This window comes from Propithecus coquereli, unplaced genomic scaffold, assembly GCF_000956105.1.
Source record: "Propithecus coquereli isolate 6110/MARCELLA unplaced genomic scaffold, Pcoq_1.0 Scaffold66, whole genome shotgun sequence".
In the NCBI taxonomy this organism is placed as follows: Eukaryota; Metazoa; Chordata; class Mammalia; order Primates; family Indriidae; genus Propithecus; species Propithecus coquereli.
In genome coordinates this window covers 1,073,325-1,077,661 of record NW_012152618.1, presented here as the reverse complement: position 1 = coordinate 1,077,661, position 4,337 = coordinate 1,073,325, and positions in this window count along the sequence as shown.

The window sequence follows — 4,337 nt, the reverse complement described above, 5'->3', positions numbered from 1 at the left end:
GTTTTAAGTTAAGATAAGGATGTCTGTTAATGAGAGACACGCCACAATAGACAGACTCAAGTGATCTGTTAAGCAAATTGATGTCCTGCAGGTGGTTTAACCTTTGCTCTGCATGACCTGAGGTTTTGTTATAATTTAGTATCTAAACTGCAAAGGGAGGGGGTATAATGAGTCATGTTGTGTCTGACCTCCTTTCTCTTTATGGCTGGGACCTAAGTTTTAAGGTTTTTCTTGGGTCCCCGTGGCTAACAGGGGGTACATTTAGTCAGCAGGAAGTTTAGAATTTTATTTTAGTTCATATGTGTAGTTGTAGTCTGCAATCACTTTCATTTTTTGTTTCTTTATATGTAACTGTTATTTCTGCCTGAATATTTTTAGCATGTATTTCCTAGTGTTCTGAAAAATGTCATCAATAGTTATTAAAAAAAAAGGAGTAGATTCTATAGTAAAAAATTTGGGGGAAACATTGGATTACATACGTGTGATATTGAGAAATAAATATTTGATCTTTGTCCCTGTTTCCTGGCATACTGCTCATAAAACCCTTGGGATCACCAGAGTGATAAGAATGTCTTTTCTATGCTAATGAAATGACTGGTGGCTGGGATCCCTAGATAGCTTCAGAATAGGAACAGATCTCCAGAAAGACCAAGGCACGATTAAATAGTTGAGACACTAAGCCCCACCTTGTAAGCTCCAGGGAGGGGAAAGAGGCTGAATGTTAAGTTGATCACTAATGGCCAGTGATTTAATTGACTATGCCTACATAATGAAACCTCCATAAAATCTCAAAAGGACTGAGTTTGGTGATTTTCCAGAGAGCTGAACATGTGGAAGTGCCTGGAGGGACTTGGAAGCTCCGGGACCCTTCTCACCGACCTTGCCCTGTGCATCTCTTACATATGGCTGTTCATCTGTTGATATCTTTTATAATAAACTGGAAGATGGAAGTAAGTGCTTTCCTAAGTTCTATGAGCTGTCCTAGCAAATTAATCATATTTAAGGAGGGGGTCCTGGGAACCCGGATCTATAGCTAGTCAGTCAGAATTATAGGTGACAAATTGCTATTTGTAATTGGTGTCTGAAGGGGGAGCAGTCTTGTGAAATTGAGCCCTTAGCCTGTGGGATTTGAAGCTATCTCCAGGTAGATAGCATCAGAATTGAATTGAATTATAATATACTCAGTTAGTGTCCATTGGAGAATTGCTTATTACATAAGGAAACAACCCCCCACATATCTAGTATAAGAGTGAGCTCAGTGGCATGTGAGCATAGGAGAAACATTTTGTTTTTGTCTATATTTTAATAGTGTGAGATGCCAAATGTGTTTTGTGATGATAGGCCTTCTGATGTACACAGTGAACCTTCAAAACTTACATAACGTTTCTCAAACATACTTGACCACAGAACACTTTGGAGTTCATGGAACCATGAACATGAGCTCTTTGCCACCACCATGTGCCAACATTACCCTATGAGAGCACTCACTGTAGACCGGGTAAAAAGAACCTGTAGAAAACACACCTTTCAAACCATGGAATATACTTCCCCTGACATTAGGCAAGAGTAGTATTAGCCCACAAAGTGATTTGTAAGGTATCGGAAGCCTTAAAATTTCTCCTGCTTTTCCTTGAGAATGTCTGTGGCTGACTCCTCATGGGATGCTTTCCAGGGAAGATTTGATCCAGAGTGGCATAAAAGACTGAAACTTGCATAGCAGCTGCAGCACAAACTTTTTTAAATTCACAAAAATGAGGCGCCAGTTGGCAGTGGTTGTCCAGTTTGATGCTAGCTGGCTAATTAGTTAAGCACTCGATAATCATCTACACAGTACTCATCAGAACAGAAGGAACCTCAGCAAAATCAGCGGGCCGCATGGTCCCCGTGATGTGTTGGCACTGAGTACCTCCCAGCATGGATTGCGTGGCATGTCCCATTTTGTGGGAGACATTTCCCGTCATTTCAGGAGTTAATCAAGTTGGTGAGTTCCTAGAGGAGTGGGGACAATTCAGGGTAAGAACTGGGACAGGGAGTTGGTGGTCCCTATCTTCCTGTCATGTGCCCCCACGGATTGCAAAACGGTAATTTTGTAGTGGTTTGTCTGCTGGCTGAAAAAAAAAATCACAGAAAATGTATCACAACAATCTTCAGGCTTCACAAACCACAGCTAGTTTTTGGTCTTCACACCACATCTCTCCTTTTTCAGGCTGCTCTGCAGACGACGGAATCACTCACAGTTTGCTAAACAAAATATTCAGACCTTCCACACACACTTGAAGGGAGAAAAACAGGCAATACAAACTAGGCACAGTATTACCCTGGCCCTCTCTGCGTGAATCACATCACTGTGATAGGAAGATCCCGCTGCATTAATTCAGAATTTTGAGGATTTAGACCCATTTTTATGCCTCCTATCATCTCAAAATCTTTTCTAGTCCTTTCAGATAGGTTGTCAGGTAGTTTCTCAGGGAAGCCATCTTTAGCTATTGTTTCTTGGAGAGCCCTGTGGAAAAATGTAAAATACCCCCACTAACTTTTTTCCAGAAGGTCTCCATTGCTGAACAATTCCCCGTTGACCAGCATTGGGATAAAGGCAAATTTTATTAACAGCCTCTAAACCAAGTCATCTAGTGCTTCCCCACGTTGACTATCAGTTATTACATGATCTCCATCAGATATAACCTTGTGGTAGATGTGTCCTGGTAAGAGATGATCATCAGTCTTAGGAGGACTGACCTGCTTAAGGTAGATATCCATAACTCTAATCCAACACTTCAACATTTAGGTCTATTGCTCTTGTATGCTGTTGTTTGCCTCGATGGATTCTACTGATTTTAAAATCAAACACAAACAATTCAGCCACTTGCCTAGTTTCTGGGTCAAGGGAATCCACAAGATTTTTTTATCAGCTGGTAATTTTCTCAAACATTGATATAATTCCACATTTGTGTTCAACTTTTCTACCACGGTGCAGTATTTCTACAAGCTTCTTCTGCAACCTCTCTGAATACTGGCTCAGGGTAAACAGTTTTTGCAAAATCAATCAAATTGACCAGTCTGCAACAAGGAATCAAAAAGATCATCAAAGATGAGCACAGTGTGTGGTCCAGACAGTGGAGAACACACACATGCTCCACCGAGAAGTCCTTGTCTCTCAAGGCTCTTCCATGTGCAATATAAAGTCATTCTGGTTAATGAGCTCAGGAACTGCTAAGAACCCCAGCGCTGACTGAGCAGGTCCAAGCAACAGCCCTGTGGCTTGACATTGAGGGCAGTGCCCACAGGGACTAGCTTGTGCTGACACCTCAGCCTGGATCCCTGATCAGAGGTAAAGGCCACCCTGGCCCATCCACACCTGCTGCTCAGCCGCTGCCTGGCTCCGCTCCCCACCCTCCGCCAGCCTTTGGGGTGTACAGCACCAGGTCCCGAGAGAATCCCCTTCTCCCCTACAAGCCCCACTCCCACTGCACCAGGTGCCAAAGCTCCAGGTGGCTTTGCTTCCTTGACGTTTGCTCTTTATATTTCTCTTAATCTCCTAGCTTTGGGTTTAATTTGCTCTTGTTTTCCTAACTGCTTAAAGTATAAATTAAGATTGTTTGGTTGAGATCTGTTTTCTCTTCTATATCTTCTAATAAAAATATCACTTCTTTAAATTTCCAGCCAAGTACTTCATTTCTGTAGCTGCACTCCACAAAGTTTTAATTTTTAATTAATTCACTCCAAAATATGTACTAGTTTCACTTGGTTTTTCTTCTTTGGCCAATTGATTATTGTGAGGTATGCTGCATTTTATTTCTACATTTTGGTATTTCTCAAATATCTGTTGTTAATTCTGCTGTGATCAGAGAATATACTTTAAACACTTTAAAGTTGCTGAGGCTTCTGTTCTGATACAGAATGTGATATATTATGGTGAATTTTCTATGTGCTACTTAATATGCATTCTAGTTCTTTGAAAATATCAACAAATTTGACAAATGTCTAGCAATACTGAAAGAAATAGAGAAGACAAAAATAAAAGATACAATATCAGGAATTAAACAGAATGTTATCAAAGACCTTATAAACACCCGAATAATAAGACAATGCTAAAAACAACTCTATACACATACATTTAACCACATAGATAAAATGGACGATTTCCTCAAAAATCACAATCACAACTTACCCAATATAAAACAGATACTTTGAGTAGTATAACTTAAACAGTATAATTTGAATAGTAGGACTATTCAGAAAAGTGAATTCATAACTTAAAAATTCCCAAAGGAATAATCTTTAGGCTCAAATAGTTTCATTGAAGTTGTACCAAAGTTTAAAGAAGAATAAACATCTAT